The following is a 25040-nucleotide window of genomic DNA, read 5'->3' as shown; positions in this document are numbered from 1 at the left end:
CCCATCCCTCCCTCTTTGCCAGAGCTTGACCAGGTATCCTCTAACTGGCCCAAACACTCCCAGATCCTTCCATCTGCTCCCCAGGCAAGCGTTCCCAAGATCTATGATAGCTCTGGACGGATGCTTCTCTCTCAGTGTGTGCACCTCCTGCCTCCTCACTGAGGCTCTGCCCACGCTGCACAGGCAGGGGCTGTTTTACAGATCTTCAGGTGCAATTTCTATTTTGTGAACAAAAGAAAAGGGTAAGAAATTAAAAGATCTGGTCAATCAGAGATGTGGAAAAAAAAAGACACAGGAGCCCTGTCTCTGCTCAAACACGCTCGAAGAGCGACAGCTGAAAATAAGCTTCGGATGAGAAGATAAAATCGAGAGCATCACAACTAAATTGGGATGTCTGGTCACTTTAGCTCTATCATAACTGCCCTGCTGGTGCTATTGAAGTGTCTCGAGCTGCCCTTTAGCAGCACGTCCCTTTCTGAAGCTGCCAGGGCCTTTGTTCCTCCCCAGAATAGTGTCCTGCTCATGCACACAGGGGCAGGGCAAGGTTGGACACCGTGCGCTGCATTGTACTGTCAGGCTAAATAGAAGCTGATGGGATAATAATTAATTGCAGTCTCCCTGTAATAAAAGACAAGACAAAGCCAGAGATATAAATAAAATCATCAAAGGGACTCACAGAATAGGAGCTGTGTCTGCATTTTGTGGGCAATTTACAAGCCAAAGGAAGGTTGGGAACCCAAGGACTGGAAAGCAATAAAAATCTATGGAGCCCTCACAAAACCGTGACAGCGTCTCGCTGATCTGTCTTGTTACCAGGCAGAGGTATAAATCCCCTCAACACCTCTGTTGTTTAAGGAGCTGGAACGGGAAGGGAAAAACAAGGCTTGAAGTGGGAGTGACCCCCGGCTCACTCAGCCCGAGCAGCGGGAGGTGCCCTCGGAGAGAATGGAGGGGACAGAAGGCACCCAGCTCCTCCAGGGCAGCCGGCTGGGCCGCCAGCCGGGAAATGTGGGCTGGGAGCTCTGCGCCGCCCCGAGCGCTTTGATGGAGACGTTTTTAACTCTCTTTGTACCAGGAGGGCTCCCTTCCTTATGGCCTGCACAAAAGCAAGCCCTGCCCTGACCTGTAAGCTGCCAGCCCCAGCTGCCTGTCCCTGCTCCCCGGCTGTTGTCACCCTCAGCTCGGGGGAAGAGGGGGACAGAGCCGGGGCTGAAAGGGCCCCCAGCGCCGCCCCAAACCTCGAGCAGCTGCAACCTGGAGACACGGGAGGGACAAGAGAGAGGGGAACACTCCCCCTGCTCTCCCCACTAGGCTGTGAGAGAGGAAAATGGATAGGAAAGAGGATAGATACTAAGGGAGTGGAGGGAATGATCTGTCCTGGAACGGACTCCTGTTTAATGTCTCATTCTCACTGAAGTCAGATAAACAGGTGCCTAAATACAGCCAGTGACATGACACATCCCCCTGCTCAGCCCGTCCTGCAGCTCATCCCACTCGACCTCCAGAGCAGAAGGACTGAAAGAAAATGATCAGGTGCTCTCATAAAAGAGGGAGAGACACAGCCCTCCCAGACATCTGGGCAAACGGCTGCTGGTCCAGGCCTCTTCTCCTGGGAGATGGGCTATTGTACATCCAGCTCATCTCCATATGGCCATGAATCCCACCACAGACACACAGAGGCTTCCCTCATTCATCCCTAAAGTGGATGGAGAGGCCAGGGAGAGAGGTAAAGCAACGAGGCACATCCTCTGCCTCTACAGTAAAAGCTGTTCTTGCTAAGTGGGTGCATATCAGGGACAAGCTGGAAACACAGATCCCAAATCCCAGACCCATATCTGAGCTTTGTTTTGTGGTTTTTATTTCCTCTCCCTCTCTTCTTAAAACTCTTCTCTCAGAAACTTCTCTGGAAAACGAAGCCAAGGTAAAGAAACAGCAGCTAATTGAAATGACCTGACACTGCACAATATCCCCCCAGGAAGGCAAACACAATCCTCATCCCAAAGAACAAATAAGCCCTCAACTAAACAATAGCTTCCTTAATGTAGCCAGCTAAGTCTTTCTTCCACCCCACACCTAAACAACAAACAAAGCAACCAGAGAGAAAAGTGGCCTCCCTTTCCCTGCTCATGCCTTGCCAGGACTTTACATCCCCCAGCAGCGATGCCAGTGGAGAAGGGGATTGTCTCCACCTGCAGCAGGTGGGGCTCTGCCTTGCTGGGGACCTGCTGGTGGTCACCAGAGAGAGGGATCATCCCAGATCACCCCCTGCCCTGTGTCTCTGTGCAGCCCAGGCTGGTCAGGAAGAGGAGGTGATAGGGCCCCAGCCAGCCCTGCAGGCAGCACAGCTCTTGCCAGCCCAGGAGCTTGGGCTACAACTTTGCCTTTGCTTCCACGCAGGAAACAGAACCAGAGTTGGGTTGCTTGGCTTTAGGGACCAGGTCTTGGACCTAAAAGGAGTAGCCTGGGCTGCCTGAGCTGGGGGTCAGTCACACCTTACCACTCTGAAGGTGACCAGCTCTCTCTGAGGGCCCTGCCCAGCAGTGGGGGTGATGGGATCTCCATGCAAAGAAGAAGTTAGACCTGATGAGTTTGAAGGTCTTTTCCAACCTGAACGAGTCCATGACTGCATGACTCTCTCCAAGGACCCGGAGACACGATGCCCAGAGCAAGCTCAGCAGGGCAGCATGCCCCACCTGGCTCAAGGGAATTCAACATGGGTGAATATTTCTCTCACCAAAAAGGCCAGGGAAGTCTCCTGTCAGCTGGCAGGAACCTGCTTGTCCTGCTCAGGGAAAGCACATCCCCGTCGGGTGCGGAGCCGGAGCACAGCTGATGTGCTGCGTGGGGGAGAGAGAGGCAGACTGAGAGTTAATCCGTGTCCTTGGCTTCAAGTTGAGAGCTGCTGCAGGAGTGGGAGAGATCTGGAAAGCACCCAAATGTTTGTGGGGCCTGCCACCAGATTCTCCCTCTAGCTTGCAAGCAGTCCTGTGGGTAGGGAGGAGGGATGTAGGCTCCAAGTGTTGCCAAGGGAAGAGCAGCTCTGCCACAGCCCCCTCCCTGAGACCACCCTTGTGCCATCTGCCAGCCAGGGCACCCCTCTCACCGCTCCCTAATCCGGCTCAGCCACGAGGAGCTGTCCTTTCCCATACTCTACACGTGCGTAAACACTTCCCTTCTGCCTCCTGGTCCCTGAGGATGGATGGATTTGGGTACATGAGGAATTAGCAGGTGTACTGCTGGTGTCCCACATTTCACATCCTCAGTACCCACAGGTTTTAGAAGACCACAGCCCAGCTTGCTTCTCATGAGCACTCCCAACCCAGACCTACGTCAAACATCCCTTAGCTGAGGCCATTTTTAGAAGCATTCCCTTTGTGCTCTTTAGGGCAGCCGGGGATCCTGGACCCATAGAGCCTCCAGAGACTGCAGCTTGATGAGGAAGGCTGTGACCATCCTTATTCCCTCACCTCAGGAGCCCTTCAAAGCTGAATTCAGTCACCATGAACCTCAGAAGTGGGGAAGAGCTTCTGGCCCAGGTCTTTGGTGGGTGATAACCACCAAAATGCTGTGTGCAGCCTGCTCTCTGTGCTAGGAGGACATAGGCTTGGTCAGATCAGCCCCACAGCTCTGACACCAGCCACTTCTTACAGCACTGAGCCAGGAAGAGCCTCCTTGCCAAACTGGTACAAGGTCCAGAATCTCCTTCTGTCCAGGGCACAGTCCTGGTTGTGATCTCTGACCAAAAAATCCACACTGTTCCTCAGCTTCACGCACAAACCCAGGGGCTCACCCCCAAAAACCTCCCCAGCTCCATCCTTTCAAGGCAGCTGCAGTGGAGTGGATGGGCAGAGGTTCCTGCTGAGCTGGCAGTGCCCCGGGGCAGCACCATGAGTGCAGGGCAGGCCCTTGGAGCCCTGACAAGGGCTGAGTGTCAGCAGGGCCCTCACACAGCCCTGCTTGACTCTGCTCTGCACAGAACACACACACGAGCAGAGCCACTTACCCGAGCTGCAGGAAGAGCCCTGACAGCAGAGGGGCCGTAACCTTTCGCTGAAATACAGTAACTTAAAAAAAATAACATTCTAAAGATGGAACAGACGCTCATCCATCACACCTTCAGCTGTGAGATATCCCCTTCCTACCAGCAGCCTTTTTTGTGAGCTGCATCCAGGCAACGGAACTCCGCAGGCTGATGGAGTCGTTACTGCTCACACTGCTCCAACCAGCCCGAGATAATTCCTGCTCACGGCTTGGGAATGGCTCCTGCTCAATCGCCTGGAAGGTGATTAAACACTGCAGCACTTAGATCCACACTGGCAGCCAGGCAGGCACAGGTCAGAGGGGACAGAGAGGATCTTGCCACGTGAATATCGAGTTTAAAGAGAAGCATCTCCCTCTGATCCCATTTCCAGCCCCTTGAGCAGTGTGAGCAGTAGGAACAGGTCGGAGGAGAGGCTGCCTGTGCTGTGGTGTCACCTACAGCAGCACCCAGAGAGGAGGTGATTTGGACCCAAGCTTAGAAACCCCTCCAACCTCTGCATGGAGGGAGGGGAAGGGGGCAGGCACATCCTCTGCCCACCCTGAACATGGATCCTGGACTATTCCTCCTCTGATCTCAGCTGCTGGCTCACAGCCGCAGGTGGCTGATCAGCCAGGACCTTGAACCTCCTGCCTTGATTGTTCCTGAGCCATCCTGCCTGCCCTGCAGTTTAGGAAATGTGGCACAGATTCTGCAGCACATCACACTGAACCAAGAGCAGTTCAAGCTCTCTTATCAGAAAGTGATAACACCTGGACTTTGAGTACATATTCAAACTAGTTTAGTGATTAGTGGTTTAATATTCTCGGTGATAGGATGTGTGAAATGCAAGCAAGAGGCTCTTTTGATCTCCTATCTGCATGCTCCTGGATCCTGGACTATGTGGCACGTGGCACGAGGAACCAAATGACTGGTCCGTGGGTGCTCATGTCCCATGAGGAATGCTGCAGTCTTCCCATCCTGCTCTGCACCCCAAGATCCAGTGTCCTGCCCCAGCCTGCCAGGTTTGTTGGAAGGAGGCAGTGGGGGTGAGAACTCATGGATTTTGAATAAAAACAGAGGTCACATCTGAGATCCCATGGATATGGCATATGAACATGGGGGCCCAGCTCACCCCAAAGGCTGGGCAGTTCTTGAGCCTTGGGAGAAGTTGAACACAACGATACGAGAGCTGGAGGCATTCAGGCTGCTTGGGACAGCACAGCCAGGGACAGGCTGGGGCTGGGAAGATGCTTCCAGCTCATGGTGCTCCAAGGTGCTCCCTGCTCCTCAGTGACACAGGTGTCTGCACCTGCAGACCCAGCAAGGGAAGGAGGAGCAGGAGCAGGAGCAGGAGCACACAGGACGATCTAATCAAGGTGTGCTGCTAAAGCCACGAGGACAGAAATGCTGTACTCTTTGGTTTACTTCTGTTTTGGTGCCCTAAGAGGAAAAAAAAGACACCAGCAGCTCTCACTGCTGTAGGATTCTTGGAAGAAAACACTCCATCCAGCTGAGCTCCTGCAGACAAATGAGGACTGGATCAGGACTAAGCAGGTGTGCTAAAGCTCCCTCCAACTGTGTTACAGCCCCTGGGGTGCTGCAGGCCTTACATTAATGCTCCACCTGACTTTCCAGGCTCTCTCCTTCCCTCACAGCCTCATGATGCTGAGTTGAATCCTATAGGATTGTGCAGAGGGCACAAAGCTGTTTTCCTGAGCTCCCCCTTTTAGGTAGATCAGAATCACCTGCCACAGCCATGAGGCAGCTCAGAGACAGAACAGCATCCTGAGGGGCTGTCCAAGAGCAGGATGGCAGAGCTGTAAGTCCTGAGGGGACTTGTCAGCTTAAACTTTATCTTCTGGAGACCTGCAGGCCTGAGCTCATGCTTGCAGAGCACTGCACTCACAGAACAGCTCCTATGCTACAGTTCTTTTTAAGACTTTTCTTCCTTCACAAAGGTGGTGTTGTAGAGGCATCTTCTTTCTCATGAAGTGTTTGCCACAGCGTGTCTGATGGTGCAGAGCTGCTGGATGGACATGACATGACTTCCTGACCACAGCTCCGTGAACTGGTCAAGAACAGCCACACAGAATCACAGTATCACAGAATCACAGAATCACAGAATCACAGAACGTGTTGAGTTGGAAAGGACCCATCAGGATCATCAGCTCCTGGCCCTGTGCAGGACCTCCAACAATCCCACCATGTGCCTGACAGCATTGTCCAAACACTTCTTGAACTCAGACAGGCTTGGGGCTGTGACCACTCAAGGGAGCTCCCATCCTCACAGCCTTCTGGGCTGGACAAACATAATCATTCCAAGGCCTGGATGCTCCATAAACCATGTAGCCACGAGGATCAGAGCTGCATGGAAGGCACTGGGCTGCCATCAAGGGCTGTGGGAGCAGAGGTACTCGGGTCACTCAGTGAAGATTGAAGCTGTAGGGACCCTTCTCCAGGGTTTAGGACAAACCCCTTCCCAGGGGTGACAGCCAGGCCGATGGCTGCCTGAACACTGGGGACACATCTCCGGCTCAGCAGGGCCCTTTGTTCTCTGACTTCATCTTCATCCTCATCCCTGGGCTGTTCTGAAAGGCAGCTTGTCCGAGACAAACATGTGGCACACAATGGCAGCCCCTGCGAGGGAGCAGATTGAGCTCTCTGTGCAAACCAACAGCGAAACCATTCCTTGGTGGCTCCTCTCGTGGGACACTTCAAAGGCTCCAGCAGCCACAACGCCGCTGCTGCCCTGGGGGAGCACTCACTGAATCCCCTCTGTGAATGAGAAGTCCAAATGAAAGCAGCTCCATTTGGCACGTGCATCCCTGTACAGATCCCTGAATGCTCAGCTCCTCATTGAACCTACGGCGGGCTGTTAATTCGTTATTCACTTCCCAGCCTGGAAGGAAAAGCATGTTATACCCGAGGGCCAGGACTGATGAACAGAGCCATAAATCAAGCAGTTTACAAGACCAGCAATTAGGAAACAAGCCGACAGAAGGGAGAACTCTGTCAGTAATAAAGCAGACACACCACAGGATCTGCTGAGTGCTCAAAGCAACGGGGGACACGCAGTCCTTTCCACACTCCATCTCTAATTCTTCCAGTCATTCGCTGCCTTTTCCATCTCATCTACTTCCCTTTATTTCCTCCTGCCCCCCCTCCAGGTTTTCCTTGTTCTCTTCCCCCTCTCTTCCAAAAAGCCTATTCTTCCAGCGAATGCAAGAACACACCTGCTGAGCAAATGGATTTGCCAGCTGCTGCCCCGGAGCTGAGGCACGTGCCGGGTACCAGCGGTCCGGGATGATGGATACACACAGTCCCACAGGTGCAGGGTGGGATGGGGGAGCAGGGTGCTGCTCCCCAGCCAAAGGACTGCACAGGGCAGGAGCCCCTGGGCAGGAGACAGCCCTGCAGCTCCCGGGATGGTGGTGCTGTGGGAACAAGTGACAGTGGCAGAGCTGCTCAAGGAAGGAAGGGCCAGGGTGACTCTAAACCACCTCGCCTGTCTCCTGCCCCACTCATCTCCTGGATCTCTTTTCCAGCACTGGTCACACCCAGTTCCCTTGACTTGAACAGCAACTTTCCAGACCCTTCCAACATCCCCTGCTCAATTCCTATTCCTTCTCCTTAGACATCACTGCAAATCTGCCCATGCTTTGCTCACTCCAAAGGATCTCCTGGAGTGGGGTCACTGGGTGGCCAAGGGGGTCTAGTGGGTTTAGACCCACTGTTTGTCCTGGCCCCAAAGGCAGCACTTTGCCCTCACACAACCCCCCAGAGAAGGGAGGCAGTGCCTGGGACACTCCTCCCTGGATGCTGCATTCCTGTGGAGCAGAGCAGCTGTTCCCCACATGCAGCACAGGCACACGAGTGAAATCCTAGTGCAGGACATGGCTGTTTAACCACCTCTCGCATTCCCCTCCTGCTCCATGCACTGCCACATCTCCAGGGCATCACATATTTGGGAAACCACAGCCAGAGGGGATATATTTTGTCTGCATTAGCCTTTGCCACCCACTGTGTGCACCAGTCTCCTTGCCACAAGAGGAATATGGCTATTTATGGGCCTTATTTTGTCATGGAAGGAGGGAGACCAGACACTCCTCCAATCATCCCAAGACTGAATGGATCAAGTTATGCCAAGAATTAAGTACGCGATATTCCAGTGGAGCCTGGAGGAACTGTATGTAGAGAGTTTGCATTGCCTTGGAACAAGCATCATCACTCCAATGTCCTCCCAGCTGCCTGTGGGTTGATGTTGAATGGAAAGGCTAAAGATTTGTCTGGAAGAGTTGCTAGACCACAAGAGGAGGAAACATCTCCTCTAACCTTGAGCACAGAGAGATTAATAATCCGCCTCCTGCAGCGCCGGGGCCGGGAGGCTTTGAGATACTCTTTGGCAAGTGCTGCAGGAAGAGGCTGCAATGGGAAGTTAAGTAATTAGGTCATTGCAGAGCAGAAGGAAAGAAAGCAGAAATCTTTTCTGATTCCAGAGAAGGAGCAAACAGCTGCATTCCTGGAGACAGGCTGCATCAAGTTCCATGAGGAGCTGGGGAGGGGAATGGGTTTCAAGGTCTTGAGAGAAGCAAATCCCAGACACGAGGCCATGGCAGCAAAGCACATTCAGCAGCTGGGGACTCCTCAGGAGAAGAGGGGAAATCCTCTTCCAAGGAAGGTTCTTCCCACTCAGACCTTGGCAAGCCACTGTGAGCATTTCCATTTTGCTTAGCCAAGGTCTCTCTCAGGCCAGCCAGCCGTGGATTTCACTCCCAGAACGGCTGGAGAGTTGCTGAACTACCACACCTCACCCCAAATGTGCTTCCTCGTTTGATGACAGGTAAGATCCCAACAGACCTTGCCTTCAGGGATCCTAATCCATTATCTTGCAGTCCCCTGGATTCCCAGAGCCCCACCAGGGAGCAGCCATGGAGCTGTGCTGCTGTTCACCACCTCTAAACACTGATCCCACAAAGCACCAGCTGCACCATCCGAAGTCCCTGAGCTGTCCATGGTGTAGAGTAAGGAAGAACATGAGGGAACAGCAGCTGCTGGCACTTGGGCCATGGGTTTGTTGTCCCAGAAATGTCACAGAGGCTTTCCATGGCATCAGGTAGGCTCTTGAGTGGCACTTGAAGGAAATTCCAGCCACTTGGCTTTGCCCTGCTCTGGGAAGGTCACAGTCCACAATCAGCCATATGTTCAGTCTTGGCTTCCCCTCACAATGCCAAGACATGCCTGTGAGGAATAAAGCCAGGGGGAATGTTAACGGATTGCCACTGAAATGGAGCCTCTCCTTGGCTTCCACCCTAATTAACCCTCGTGAGGCGGCGCAGGAAGGCCCTGCCCTGCCAACAAAGACAGTGGGGTTGGTAATTAATTAGGGGCCCGTTGGGATCCCGGCACCTCTCGCCCACAGCCCAGCTCCAGGGACTGATACAAAGGGGATTTAATGGAAACACCATTTCCCCATTACGGCCTTGAGCTAAACAGAACCAGCTTTTGAAGGAACCTCATTTACAGTCCTGCCCCGTGACTGGTGCTTGGCATCTCACCCTGCAGGTACAGGAGGAGACTGGAAAGGAACCTGAATGCAGGAATAACAGAGAGAGCCCCTGAACTGATCTGTGAGTGATTTATGTTGGAACAGAGACAGCAAACCAAAACTCAGGTGTTTCTTTTCACTGCTCCCCACGTGAGCAGTGACGATGGGTGACATCAAGGCATCAAATTGTCAGGCCCAGGGGAAAGACAAAGGGCAGAAAGGGCATCACATCAAGGCAGTCCAAAACACCTTTTAAAGATGCTCAGAAAACAAGACAAGGAACAGCTGCCAGAGGTCAAGGGATGGTCTCTGTGATCTGGGATTGAATAAGAGGGTGCTGAGGGTCTGGCACTATATATGATACCCACTGTGCCCACACCCAGCCTGTCCCCACACACAAACCCAGGTCAGAGCCCCAGCTGCAGCGTGGTCTGTGTGCACAGAGCGTGCAGGGCAGTGAGACACAGCCAGCACTGGGCACACACACCCTGCTGGCTGTGCAGGCTGGTTCCTGGGCCCAGGGAGTAACAGAGCAAAGAGTACAGACACAGAGCTCACATGCTGAGAACGAGGTGTCCCTGTGTCACAGCCTGGCATAGCACAGTGGGACAGCCCAGAACACCCCTGCACACCAGGAGAAAGGAGCCAGGGCATGGGCAGACAGGACAAAGAGGAAACCACCCAGCCTTAATGTCTCCCTGTGAGGGAGAAGATGCTCCTTATACTGCCCAAAGGTGCCAGAAACACATAAACAGCTGCCCCAGATGACAGTTTTATTCCCTTATCCTAAAAACTAGAACAGGGTACTTGCAGGTTTTCACCTCCTGGTCTTCCTCCAGCTGTGGTCACTGTTCCTGCAGGACTCCAGCCCTCGGTTTGAGCCACATTTATCCTGCACCAAATATACCGATATTAAGCCTGGTCCTCTCACCCAACAAATGCTCCATTTTCTTCCCTGCTCTCACCCTCCAGGCCAAATCTTCCCTCTTGGGCTCCCAGGCCTGGGCGAGCAGGACCATCTGATCCACAAGCTTAACTTCAGAGACTCACAGAATATCCTGAGCTGGAAGGGACCCACAGGGATTATCAAGTCCAACTCCTGGCCCTGCACAGACACCCAACCGTCCCACCCTGTCCCTGAGAGTGTTGTCCAAACCCTCCTTGAGCTCTGGCAGCCTTGGGGCCATGACCACTGCCCTGGGGAGCCTGTTCAGTGCCTGACCACCCTCTGGGGGAAGAACCTTTTCCTAATGTCCAACCTAAACCTCCCCTGGCACAGCTCCAGCCATTCCCTCATGTATGCAAGTGAACTGGGACAGGTAGCCTGGGATGCTGCTGCTCCCTCTGTGCAGCCCCACTTCACTGCAACCCCTGGATGTAACCCCCTCCCAGATGTTGCTGGACATCCTCTGCCCAAATGTGCAGTTGCCTTCCTTTCCTAACAAGCTCTCTGGCTCATTACCCTCTTGTTTTGCTTCTCTTCATGTCCTTTATTGAAGCTGGAGCCTTTCCAGCTCCCTCTCCTGGCTCAATTCCCCTCTCCCTTGCAGCCCTGCCCAAGCAGGAGGTCTGCCATGCTCCTCTTATCCATCTATTGGCAAGTCACAGCATCTTCCCAACCTCAGTGACTTCCCAATGGCCCTTCTCCCAGGTGACAGCCACACTGGGAGCCACTGTAACCTCTCTTTTCAGAGTCCTGTGATATTCCTTGGCTAAATAAACTCCTCTTGAAAAGATCAGGATTTTCCTCTCCAACAGGCACCACTTTCACTCCTCCTGGTAGACCCCCATTTTTCCACATAAAGCTGTCAGTTCCATGAAAATGTCAGCTCAAGGCTCAGCAACCACCGAGAAACAGATCAAGTGGAATGAATCATTTGGAAAGCAGAAAACAGAACAGAAAAATCTATGATTCATCCACACCTTGGATACTGTGGGCACCCGTGGTCCCTTCATCTCAAAAGGGGGTATCAGAACTGAAACAGATTCTGAAAAGAGCACAACAGATGGTCGTAGACACACAGCATAATTAAAAGCACAATTACTGAGGCACAATGAAGTAGCTCAGACTCGTTAAGTGTGCAAGGGAAAAGGCTCATGGGGAAAAAGCAGGGGTGTGAAGTCATTACTGCTGTGAAGGGGCTTTGGCTCTTCACCTCCTCCTCCAAACCCAGAGCTCAGGGCCATGGATGAAGCTCAGAGGAGGCACCCAGGGGATGCAGCCCAGGGAGTCCATGCCCTCCCTCTGCTCTTGGAGCTGGCACAGGGTCTTTGCTTCAAGTGTCTCAGGAACAGAGGGCCAACCAAATTCACCTCTACAGTTCCCATTATCCCCTTACTTTCAGTCAAATATCCCCTTTTCTCTCTCATCTTAGGAAACAAGCCCATCCCGATGTTCTCAGGAGTAAGTTAATTATACCAGTGCTGAAGGCCTTTCCTTGCCTCTCCCCATCTGTCACCTTCCATTCACTGTGAAGGATCAGCCCCCACCTTCCATCAGCTTATAGCACCAGTCCACCCACCAGATTTCCAAGGAAGCACTGCCGTGCTTTTCTTTATTCATGCTTCTAGCAGGGAAAAACATCCATAAAGCTCCTCACTTGTCTTCCTCACAATCTCCTTTTGCTGTGACTCTGCAGCAAGTTTGACAGATCACTGTCAGGATCACGTCTCTGCTCCTCTGCTCTCCTCCAGCAGTCTCACACTTCAGCAGGAGCTCTCCAGGTCAAGCCTCCTCCTTTTTCCTGGCACAGTTCCAAACCCCAGAGCTTGGGTTTGCAGCTCTCCTGCTGAGAGTCGACCACAGGAGCTCCCCCAGCTGCATCCCTGGGTCAGCACCTTCCTCTTCTGTTCCATTCCCTCCTCTGCAGGACTGTGGGAGGGACACACAAGCCCCTTGCTATACTGGTCCCACTGTCTTCCCAGACTGGTTGAGCTGGGCCAGGGCATCCAGGGGTGGTCTAGGCTGGCCCCAAGTCCTCTGTAACAGTCTGCTTGGAAGGAAAGGTCTCAGAGCCGGATTTGTGTGTGGAATTAGTTGGAATCCCATCAAAAGCCTGTGACACTTCATCTCTTCAGCAAAACATTTGAGCTGCTGCACATTTACTGTGATGTTCTGGTCCTAATGTGCATTTCTAACCCACCCTGGGTACACCCCGGGATGGGAACCAGCATCAGCCTTTCTGCACTTGGAAAAGCCCATGAAGGGGCTGGAGGAGCTCTGGGAGCACAGGGTGGGTGTTCAGTGATAAACCTGCTTTGCAAGCAGAACCTCTGCCAGCACAGAAAAGGGCAAAGATTTTGGAAAGGACTTCACACTCAGCTACTGAGCACTCAGCTCCAGGAAAACCCAATTATCTGGGACAGGGGCTCAGAGAGGCAGAACAATCCCTGCCCTTGAAGAGACACAAAAGCTGACTGGATGATGTCCAGAGCGACTGGACCTCACTTTGAAGCTGGCTCTGAAGACTCCCTGAGGCTCCTTTCACCCCCCATTATCCTCTGACTGTAGGACTGCACATCCCTGACACAGCAGGGGAGTCTCAGCTGCACAGGGAACAGCAGGGCTGTTCTGGCCAGGCCTGGAGCACTCCATGGAGCTCAGCTCCCTCCTCAGCTCTCTGGCACGGGGTACCCACACCACAGATCTGTCTGGCTCAGACCTTGAGCTGGTTGTCTTTAGATACAGGAGAACAGCTCCTGTCTTGTCAGCATCCCACAGTCCTGCAGATAAGCCAAAGGGTGCCCCTGGAAAAGCAATCTGCAGGAAAAGTGAAGGGCTGGAGTGAAAGGCTGATTGGCTTGCATTTGGATTTTAGTAAAAATGCAGTTACATCAATGTTTGGCTCTAAAAAAACCCTTTCAGGTCTGAAAGCAGCTCCTTTGAGCCTTGCTGAAGTGGAGTTCTTGGCAGTGGGGTGGAGTCTGCAGGAGAAACACCAGTTCCCACTGACAGACACAGAGAGGATGGGAACTATCCCTCCCTTACACCCTGAGACACCTCAGGATCGGCATCCTGTAAGGAGGGATTTTACACCCTCATCTGGAGATCATCATGGAAAACAAGGGGTTTAGAAAGCCACTTCATAACCAAAAACATCAGAATAAATAAATGTGCAGCAGCTCAGATGTTCTGTGGAAGAGATGAAGTGTCACAGGCTTTTGATGGGATTCCAACTAATTCCACACACAAATCTGGCTCTAAGATCTGTCCTTCCAAGCAGACAGTTACTGAGACCTTCCACCCAACAGATAAATGCACTGACTGACTGCTCTCCTTTTGGCCAAGACCATCTCTGGCCTGCTCTCCCCTGCTGCAAAGCCTGGCTCTCCCTAATAGTGGAGAGAGAGGACCGAGCTGGGGGTTATGGAGTGAAGAATGTTGGGGTTTGCTGCTTGCAAATGTGTTTTGCAGGGACCTGGTCTGAACTGAGATCACTGGATTTTCTTGGACATTTCTAGCCCTGCACCCCCAGACTGCACAGCATCCCAGACAGTTCTGCCAGCAGGGAATTCAGCCCTAAAGTCCTTGTTCAGGGTTCTGTATTCCAGGACTGGCAGGAAAACAGGGAGAAGCAGAGACAGCATCACAAAGTGAAACATCAGAGAGTTCCCTTGGAATAATCCCTTCCATGGAGAGGGGTTTGAGCAGCTGCAGGCTCTTCCAGGTTACACCTTCCAAATACCTGGGATCAGTGAGAAAGGGGCTGAGCTGTTGTTTCCACAGCCTGACTCTGGAAACTACATCCAGTAAGACTTTACAGAGACGGGTTCAGCACTGGACCTGCCCTTGTTCCCCACACAGGCAATAGCAGGGGGTGCTGGCAGCCCAGAGAATCCCCCAGGGCACATTCAGCCATGGCTGGTGTCCTTTAAAACACTCAGTGCATCCTCCAAAACACTGCCTGCATTCCTGTGTTGCTGAAAGCTGCCTGCTGGAAGTGCTAATGTGCTGTTAGACTCTGTGTGATTATTATAGATGATAAACATAATTATTTTGGGTCCTGATTGCCTCTGCTGTCTCCGTTCTGTTGCTGATGTGTAAAGCAATCTCGCTGTTATCAGTTTTATGGGCAGAGTGTGAAGATGCAGATTTACTCCTGAGGGAAGAGCCAAACCTTCCTTCAGGGGAAACGACCCCCCTGAGGCAGAGCTGTGCTGTGACAGACTCCAGCCTCTTGGAACGTGGAGTCTTTAAGATGCACCTGAACACCCTGCCCAGCCACGGTCAGAGAGCCACAGCGACGGGTTTCCTTCTCCAGCTGTAAAACCCCAGCCAGGAGAGCAGCGGTGAGACGGGGTGGTTGGACTGACCTCTGCCCAAGGCAGAGCTGCCAGGCAGAGCTCAGAGAGCTCAGCATTTTAGGCAGCTGAATAAAATCAAGTCTCCTAAAGCAGCACAATGGCCCATTCGACCTGTAGGCACTGTCTGTGGAGCAGGGATCAGGGGAATCCTTTCCCACCACAGCCAGGAGTTAATTGCCTTCAGATAAGGAGCAGCAGATGCCTCAGAGCACAGACCTCTGACTTTTGTTTAAAACGCTGACTAATCCATCATCCAAAAGAGTGCAGTTGCTTCCCAGCCATGGGAACAAAGAGACAACACTGCTAAGCCCAATGGGGAAAATGTCATTGTCCCTCATACAAGAGGGTAAGAGACAGCAAGCACATGCTGTGACACCTGTAGGGACCTGCATGGGATAAATAACCAATGGAAGGCCCACTCCTTGTGTTCTGCCATCTTCCCTCTACAGTCATATTGTCCTGTTTGTAGCCTTGGACTGTGAACTTCCTTTCATAGAATCCCTGCCACATCCTGAGAGCAATGGAACTGGCAAAGTCTGGACAGCCTGCAAGGCACTGGAAACTTTCCTGCCAGTGCAGGAGGAGGGGGACTACAGGGAGAAGGCTGAGGGGCAGAAGGAATAGTGGGATTGGCAATTGAGGCTCACCAGGCAGCCCTGCTTCCCTCCACACTAACCCCATCATGACCTGGCTCCACAGAGACAGACACTGCCTGGGCCGGAGCGATCTGGAAAACAACCCCTTCTTTAAGTTCTATTATTAAATAAATAAATCAATCCAGCTATCACGAGGTGGCCGAGGGAAGGCTTAGAGAAGCCAGAAAGGCTCCAGTGAGAGCAGGTAACCAGAGCTGTGTTTACCACAGAGCAGAGACAAGGCTGCTCACACGGGCGGCTGCGGCCCCACAAACATCCCCTCTGGCCTGGGGTGGCTGTGCAGAGCAGTTACACGTACGGGCAGGGCGACGCCGAGCCCTGGCTGCTGAACAATCAACTTTTATTCTCTCCAGACCAGCAAAGCCAAGATTTCAGTAAACATGCAACCCCAAAAATGCGCCTGCGGATCGGGTAGAGCAGGGCCTGTGCTCTCCCTGCCAGACTACAAAGCCCTGCTCCGGCGGGTGGTTTCACGGTGAGGTTTCTGTGGGGAGGAAGTGTTTCCAGTGGTCAAGGCAGGGAACGGGGGTTCAGGAGACCTGGATCCCATCCCTGGCTCTGGGAATCAGGAAAGCTCTGACTGCAGGCAATGCACACACTTGCAGGAGTCACTATCCCTCTGCCCATCCCTCCTTGCTCAGGCACAAACTCTTGCTGTCGGAGGAGCGGGGAGGCACAGGCTGGTAACACTCCCTGACCTTGCAGGGGGATTGCAGTGCTGTGTGATTGATGCCTGAAAGGCTGTCAGAGCATTCTGGATGAAAATCTCTCTGGAAGGTATTGGCAGACGTGCACATACGGGTGCAGACACGAGAGAGAGACAGACATGCAGCTCACACACCCTCTGCTCCCTCCGTGCCTGCAAACCCCCACCCAGCCTCGCTACTCGTGTGCTTAAATATTTACAGGTTGGCTCTGCAGAAAACCTGGGGTTTAAAGCAGAGCAGCCAACACTCAGCTGAACAGCTGCCCTCACAAACCCAACCCGCTGCTCTGGCTGCCCAGACTCAGCCCCAGCTCTGCATTTTACTCACCAAACCAGGCCAGTGTGAAGCCAGACTGAGCCCCTGGCAGACACAGCCCAGCCCTGCTCACTCCTGGGCTGCAACCAGTGACCTCCCCTGGCCCTTGGCATTGTTCCCTCTTCGTTTCATCCTCCATGTCATTAACATGCTGCTTACCCCCTCTTTCAGCTCATTAATGAAGACACTGAAGAAGGCTGGACCTAACCCTGATCCCTGTGGGCATGCCTTGGGATAAACACCTCCTTGAGCAGCTCCCATCACCTCTTCCATAGGAAGGACCTTGTCTGGGGGTGTGCAGAGCTGTTAGAGCAGTTCCTCTGCAGTGAGCCCCATGGGGAGAACCCACCAACTGCACCAACAGTTTCTGTAACAAAATAGAAAAGGAAGCAGGAAGGAACATCACACTCTCACAGGATGGCTCTGGTTTGAGCAGCCTTGCTGGGTTTGGCTGTTTACAGTGTTTTAGCCAACTCCTGGGTTCACTTCCTGTCCTAAATGGATCTATTAACTTTTCTACATGTTCTCTTACCTTGTTGGCTGTGTTTCAGAAATAGGTGGCAGGAGTCAATCACAGAGGACCAGTTTAAAATGTTGTAAGATACTTCCCTCAAGTGGAGGGAATAAAAATCACTCAACTGTGTGTCACAGGCTCTGTGTGTACCTCAGATAGGAGGAAGATAATGAGGGATGGACACCTATGTGAGGTAGAACCTACCAACCTGTTTGAAAGGTGTTAGGAGCATAGAAAAACTACCAGGGATAGTGCAGAATACAGTTTCCCACTCTCCAGACCTCGGGGCACACGGGGAACCCTTTGTGGCAGATCCCAAAGGGGCCTGTGGTCTGACAGCCTGGCAAGTACCACAGGGACAGCTCCTGTATATCCATGCCCAGGTGTTGGGAACAGCTTGAGTGCAAGCTGAGATGAGTGACAAGTGCTCCTACACAGCATTTCAGCAGAGATGGAAGAGAAGATGCTGAGAAGCAGCTGGAGGGGTGAAATACCTGAGTCCTGCAGAACAAAGCTTCTCTGCCTCCCAGAGCAGGGACAGACAGGAGGGGAGAGCCAGGCCCAGCTGAGTGTGCTGGCAGAGCTGGGGGGTGGGATCTGCACTCACCCCGAGGCTCATGTCTCATCTCCTGATCACTGTTTTCCTCAAAGCAGGCAATGAAACACGAACAAAGAACTCCGATTTCACTGTAGTTTTTCAGTTGTGGAGATGGCAGCCCAGCTCCAGCCTCTTTCCTGTGCTCCAAGCAGGAGAACGCTTCATCTCCTGCAAATGGGAAGGGATAAGAGGGGCTTAGCACGAGGCAGGATTTGTCTCTGTAACTGATCAGTCCAACAAAGGGACACACAACCCGTTTATTACTGGAAATTAATTGTGCCATCAAGGCAGATGCCTGCAATTACTTCTGTTAAATATTATCTTTCATTAACTGGAAAATATATAATTAATAAACTTGCCCCCTCATTTTTGTTGAGTTTCACTGCAAGGACCTTATTACTGAAATGAATCTCTCCAGCAGCACATGTCGACAGAACAGAGGAAGGTGCACGCCTCTCTGGGATATGGAATTATGAGGGAGGAATAATCACCTCTCTTCGTGGCCAGGACTGTAGAGACACCCCACTCTGACACCAGTTGTTTAAGCTCGTGCTGCTTGGAAGCAGGCATGAAGAATCTGCTTTGGCTGGCAAGGATGGCTCAGTCTGAACGCAGCCGGGCTCATCTTTCACTGGGAAGTCTGGAGAAACAAAAAATAAATTGCATTTTTTGATTTACAGTCCATTAAAGGAGTTTTCTGACTATAAAGCTGCTCAGAACGACCTCGGTGGTTGGGCTGGTTCTTTTATAGGCCCCGTGTTCCCCCACCTCCCATTGCTGGGCTGGAGCTGCGTGACTGATTCGCTTTCCACGAACATCCCGACTGTTTGGATTCGGGGAGGTTTGGCGATGGCTGTTAAACCATCCCAATTAGAAATGCTTCAAAAACATTGCTGAAATTTGACTCCAAGCATAAAATTCCCCTTAGACTTTGTCTCCACTTGTGATCTTTACCTCAAGTTAGTTGATTGCCAGGATCAACCAAGGTAATTAAAATATTTCCAAAGGCTGTTCCGGGCAACACTTTCTGCCTCGCTGCAAGCGACAAATGTTCGTGGTTTGCCTGAGGCTGATGCTCAGTCCTGCCTGAGCTGGCAGGGGCAGCACGGGTGCCAAGCACGGAGGAAAGGCTGCTCCATCACCATCCTCCCCACAGGGGAAGGGGGCACAGGGACACAGGGATCAGTGGTGGAAGGGAGGAGTTACAGCACAGAGATACAACAGGACATAAAGAAGCACACAGGAGGAGAAGAGGCTGGATGAATTTTAAGGGAACCCCATGGATGGCCCCTGGCAGAGCCAACAGGTTGCAGAGACATTCACCCCCAGCCTGGCAGCTTCAGTGCAGAGGAGCTCACAGAAACACATAATCACTGCATCAGAGGTTGGAAAAGACCTCTAAGATCACCAAGTCCAACCATCTGCCCAGTACCACCACCATGGTCATCACTAAACCATGTTCTAAAGTGCCATTTCCACACATTTTCTGAACAATTCCAGGGATGGTGACTGCACCACTTCCCTGGGCAGCCCCCTTCCAATGCCTGACCACCCTTTCAGTGAAGAAATTTCTCCTAATATCTGATGTAAACCTTCCCCTGCCGAAACTTTCCCTCCAAGGCCCTGGTTTGGTCCCATTTTGGGCTATTTCACAGCATCATTGAGGTTGGAAAAGGCCTCCAAGGTCACTGAATCCACCCTGTGCCCCATCCCCACCTTGTCCCCCAGCCCAGAGCACTCAGTGCCACGTCCAGTCATTCCTTGGACACCTCCAGGGGTGGGGACTCCACCACCTCCCTGGGCAGCCCCTTCCAATGCCTGACAGCCCTTTCCATGAGGAAATTCCTCCTGATGTCCAACCTGAACCTCCCCTGGCACAGCCTGAGGCCATGTTGTCTCATCCTAAGTAGGGAAGGAGAAGGGTTCTCACCTTACCCAGTGTGCAGAGCTTTTGGCAATGAGATGAGCTTGGAGAGGGAGAGGGTGCCAGTTCCTGGCCATCCACTACCACTTTGTCATCCCATTTTGCAGTTGAAAAGGGCTCTGTGGGTCATGTGTGTCAGAAATGCACAACCCCTGACTCAGAGCAGGTCCTTTCTCAAAAAACTGAACTACAGAACCTCACCCTGCTGCAGCCCGGAGTCCAAAGAAAGGGCTCCCTTCTCCCCATCATTTAACTACCACTTAAAAATGGTGTTGGACAAATGTTAAAACAGCCAACGAATTTGATTACACAAAAATTTTAGAGTCAGCAAATTATCTAGTGAAATGATGCATGTAGAAATGTTAATTCAAAAACAACTGAAACCTTCCACAGTTCTTACCATCTAAAGATGATGGTTCTCAGCAAAGAAAAGAGGGGTCTGAGCATACTGTCCTTGCTGAAGAAATTATAGGAATATTCTAGCTCTCACCTACACTGTACCATACATGCAGTGACATAAATAGCAGGGGCTGAGGGTGAGTTTAGAAGTGGGTTTGGGATGGAAGCTCTGAAATCATATTATACAGCTCTTTGCCCTGGGTTTGCTCTTGGAGAGAGGCTCATATATCAGCCCATTCCCACCACGTGCCTCTGTGCAGCATCTTTCTGTGCAAAAGTCTAATTTTACTGTAGAAAAGCCTCAGGACACTCCCCTGTGTGCTGGGCATGCTCCTGCCCTCAGCACCAAGGAACCCCCTGGTGCACACGCGCCAACTTCCAGGCGCTGTGTCATCCCTCAGGATCCCCGCTGGCTCAGGCCAGGAACGCTGGAGAGGGAAAATGCAAGAGTTAAACAACTTAACTCTCTGGCTGTCGGGCAGCAGGAGGGGGAGGGAGCAGGGAGGCAAAGCATCTGGCTTCCCTGCTTCCCTAACAGCCTGGCGGGAAGGCTGCTGTCAATTCCGCCTTCTGCCTTGTTGGAAGAAAGTAGAAGTGACAAGAGGCCCTCCAGGCAGGCAGCCAGGAACCAGAAATTCAATTGAGCCACCTTCTAAAACTGGACTTCTTTTGGAGACCCTTTCCCTGAAATTGTTTTGACTTAAAAAAAAAAGACTGTCATCGCGGTTCAGGGCCAATTCATCACCCCTGGTCTCCTGGCTCCGCTCCCTCCGCCAGAGCAGGATTTGCACAAAAGGATTTCAATTTTCTGGACTGCTCTGCAACCAGCCTCCCCCACAATAAATACACAGACACATAAATATGCGCACACACACACACACACACAAACAGTGTTATTTATAGGTGCAGGCATTGCCACAGACAGAAGCACACACGGGTGTGTTCCTTTGCTGGATAACGTGAGGGCTGGAAGTGCTAAAGCAGCTGAATTTGCTCCACATTCGCAGCTCAGGAAGCAGAGTGTGGGCCATACGGTCTGTCCCCAGGGCTTAGACCAACTGGTTATTGGCTGGTGCTGTTGTTCCTCTAACAAGCCCCTGGAAATATCGCTGGGGCTGCAGAGAAATGCAGCTGGAAGAGCCTTTCCCTGTCAGCAGCAATCTGTCACTCCGGGATCGCACCCGCCTCGTGCAGCACAACAGCTCCTGAGCTGCGTGTCAGAGTTAGCACAAAGGTCAGTCTGCAGGTAGGCTGGGGGGGTCCTTTATTCCTGGGAATGTGCAGCCAGCTTGAGGCACCGTCTGGATGCTGCAGCAGGAATTCCAGCCTCACATATGCCTGGCTATAATTTCAAACGAGGGAGCATTTCCATTACAAACCCCATTTTTTTCCCCGTGGATTTATACCTCAGCTATTGGGCTCTACTTAGGGGTGGACCTTCTTGACAGGCAGGGAGAAACTATTTTTCCTGTCCAACGTTTAAACCCAGCTCAGCCTCTTTTGGTTGTGAGATGGAGAGGGAAATTACGTATGCACACAAACACTCCCAGGCACACACAAAAAGCTCACACAAACACATGCCCACAGAGAGATCTCCTACAAAAAAACCCAGACAAGCCAATGCAAATAAGCCCGATTTTAAGAGTTGAATTAATTTGACTCTATTATTCTAAATTATTAACAAGTTCCAGCAACCTTAGAACACAATAACCACACTTTCATCTGGGTTAAGTGGAAACAGAGAACGTGCACCGATATAGATGGTATCAGTACAAATCTGTGACAGCGAAGTTGGAGGCAGAAACCTGAGCCCCTCTCCCTGCAGCAGTGTGTTAACAACCCCTGGATGGTTCCCCCCCCTGGAATATTCCAGTGCAATGAATCACCCTCCAGCAGCGCCAGAACCCCCCTATTTTCCTGGCTGCCAGGTGAAACCTGACCTGCCCAGCACTGCACTCTGTTTATGACTTGCTCTGCCTTACCGAGCCCATTTTGGTGGGTTTTTTTAACTCGCTATCGATTCTGCTTTGATGTAGTCCAATAAAGCACATTGACAGAAGCAATTTATGTTGGCCAGTGTCTCCAGTTCCAGGAAAGCCTTCCTGGCATATGAAGACAGGTTAATCACCTGGCAAGTACCAGAGACACCCAGTTATCCCCGTTTACCAGCCTCATTCAATCCATGTCCGTGACTGAGATGAGGAACAACCTCCTGTTTCTCCCACTCCCAAGCAGAAATGGGTATGATTCTCTCTATGATCACTTCCCAACACCCCACAGAAACACTGGGAAATGTGACAAGGATTTTCCCAGTCTTCAGTGGAAAATTCTGCAAGTGGTCACTGAAAGGAATTGAGCATTTCCTCACTCCTGATGGCACAGAAACCAATCCTATGGCATCAGCATCCTGGTACCAGCAGGGCTCAAGCATCTGGAAATTATAAGATGCTCCTATTCCCATCTGCTGCACAGGTGCGTAAATGCAAATTTTGTGTCACAAAAATCTTGATTAGGCAGCTAGGAATACTGTGGATTTATCCCATCAGCTGGAGCTCCCCACGACACACTCTGTTCCCTCTTTCTTTCTTGGTTTCACACCCAGACCTTCCCCCTAAGGCTGGGGAAGCACTAAGAGTATCATTCAGGGAAGGTGTTTAGTAGCTGCTTAGGTGGCTCCTTGGTGCAACCTAATAGTTTCCTTGCCTCTTGCTAAGAGAGGGCAGAGGAGGAGAGCTGGGAGCTGCAGGGATTGGAACACTGAGCCAAATTTAGCCACAGGGCAGTTTAAAGTTCCTGTTGCATTTTTCATCTAAGTACAGCAAATCCCCCCACTAAGCAGCAGCCCAGGTGGCCACAGCTCCTGGAATGCTAACTGGGTGAGCAGCAGGTATTGGAGAGGGCGTGCAGCCAGGGATAGCAGGGAGCAGCTGGACAGGGACAGTGTCCTCCCAGGCAGGCAATGCCACCTGTCAGCAGCACCCGGAGCCGGGTGGCTCCAGAGGCATCCGGCCATGCTGGATTCTCATCCATCCGAAGCTTCCTGCAGTCACCAAGCACTGATAGAGTTTCACTCCTCACCAGCTGGAGCCCCGGGAACAGGAACTCTCTCCAGAGGAGCCCAGGAGCTCCTCCACAGGGTAGGAGGATGAGGGGTGGATCAGAGAGGCTGCACTGTGAGTGACACATCAGAGAGGGCCATCGGGCTCCTCCTGTGCCAAGGGGAGCCGTGGGTGGTGAAAATGCAGCTCAGCACCTACCAAAGGAAAAGGATATAAAGAAAACGTGGCCTTAAACCCCACCTGGATGTGCTGCCTCCATGCCAGGCTCCAGCCCCAGCTGCAGGAAGGGGGGCAGTGGAGGGCAGGGCACATTTATTTGCCATCAGACCACGAGCACCTAACTCAGAGTTCTTCGTTTATCGAAAGAAAAGCTGAAGAGCCTCCTGTCTCCTCCCAGAGAACCCTGCACAGCACCAGAAGGAGGAGGATCTCCTCCCCCAGCTCCACGGGCAGTTGGCTGTGCCCAGGGCTGACAGACAGGCGGGTGGCTGGTGAGTGTGACAGCCAGGCTGGAGCACAGCGGGAGAGCCAGGAACAGGGAGAGGGGCTGCAGCAGCCCTGGGGGAGACGTGATGGACACAGGAGTCTGCACTGCCTCAGCCTGTGACCCCCCAGCACGTGCCTCCCCCAGGATCCACCACAGCTCCCATATGGCAGTTTCCGAGTGATTGGACCGCTGGGGCCTGTCAGGACAAACACACGGCGCTCCCTGGCATTCCACCCAGGAGTTATGGAGCTGTCACTCGCCCAGGCTGTCTCCAAACAGTGCCAGCAGGCCTTGCTGCACGGCCTGCTTCTCACCTGATTGGCATTTTTGGATGCTGTTACTGAGAGGCATTTTTGGAGCTTCGGGACCTGCTGAGGAGAATGAGGCCAAATTCCCAGGCCTTCTGCCTTCCCACTTCTGCCCTGCTTTCTCTTTTCTGGAAAGTTTTCCCATGCTAAGTATAGTTCCTAACAGGTGCACGACCAGAGGGGACTGTCAGGGACACAGCTGTCCCCACAGAGGCCAGGATCCATCTCCATCTGTCTCACTGGAGCTATCCATGCTGCCTAGCCCAGCTCCTCGGACACAGGCTGGGGGAGCAGCAGAGATGCAGACAGGGAGGAAATACACGTGCACACACACAGGGAGGATGGTTATTCCAGGGAATGCCACAGACAAAGCCTCTGACATCAAACTAATGCATCCTTTGAGGCTTTAAAGACCCCTTGCCACATGCAGGCAGTCTGCCAGCTAACTCATCTCTCTTCCTTGCCATGCTAACAGCCTGATGCCAAGGTCAGGCTCTAAATGAAAGCTGACTGCTCTGCAATCCCCTGTGCCTCATTTGGGGATGCCACAAGACTCATCAGAATCAGTGGCAGAAAATATTTGACTGGGGCCACGGCCAGTGCGATGCCTGAAGGGGTTCCCTTGCCCAGCTGCCAGTCCCGGCTTCCACCCTGCCAGCCTCACACCAAACCCCTTCCAGCTGGGAGCCAGGGCTGGGCTGCAGGTGATGTAAACTGAGATCCCTGGAACACCTCTCAGAGTGGACAGTGGACATCAGGAGGCACCTCCAGATGTGCACGGTGGTGACAAGGTCCTAACTTTGTGGGGGACAGGTGCTGGGGTGACCCTCCTGGACATAGTTGTCTCATCACTGTGTAGGGGTTACAAAAATATCACAAACAGGGATAAGCAACAGCCCTGCTCACAAACCAAAGGTGCTTCCCAACCCTAAAAGGTCCTGGGATAATTTCAGGCTGATCAGACATGAGGAAATAAGCATTTTGCAACAGCCCACTGTGTGTTGCAGCAGGAGCAGCTGATCTGGTTCACAAATCTGGGTCCCAGGATGTGGCTCAGCTTAATGGGAGGGTGATGAAAACCATCTGCAGGGAACAGAGTGGCACTGGGACATCACCACCACTGAGAGGACAAAGAAGGAGGTTTCTGCAGTCACACTGTGCCACCAGAGAACCTGCTGCACGCTGTTCTCCAGCCACAGAGTC

At 52.4% G+C, this 25040-nt stretch overlaps 1 long non-coding RNA gene across 13 annotated transcripts in view; it reads right to left on the bottom strand.

Moving 5' to 3' along the window:
- LOC113974683 overlaps positions 1 to 25040 on the bottom strand; it is a 79149-nt gene that overhangs the window by 42926 nt on the left and 11183 nt on the right. For all 13 annotated transcript variants that reach the window (XR_003536611.1, XR_003536613.1, XR_003536610.1 and 10 more), the window contains exons 2-3: positions 18152 to 18300; positions 17670 to 17828 (exon numbers count right to left, since the gene is read on the bottom strand). This is a non-coding gene — a long non-coding RNA (uncharacterized LOC113974683). The remainder of the gene's footprint in view (positions 1 to 17669; positions 17829 to 18151; positions 18301 to 25040) is intronic.

This window comes from Neopelma chrysocephalum, unplaced genomic scaffold (genome assembly GCF_003984885.1).
Source record: "Neopelma chrysocephalum unplaced genomic scaffold, ASM398488v2 Primary Assembly neopelma1_124, whole genome shotgun sequence".
Lineage (NCBI taxonomy): Eukaryota > Metazoa > Chordata > Aves > Passeriformes > Pipridae > Neopelma > Neopelma chrysocephalum.
This window is presented reverse-complemented; position numbering and strand designations above follow the sequence as displayed.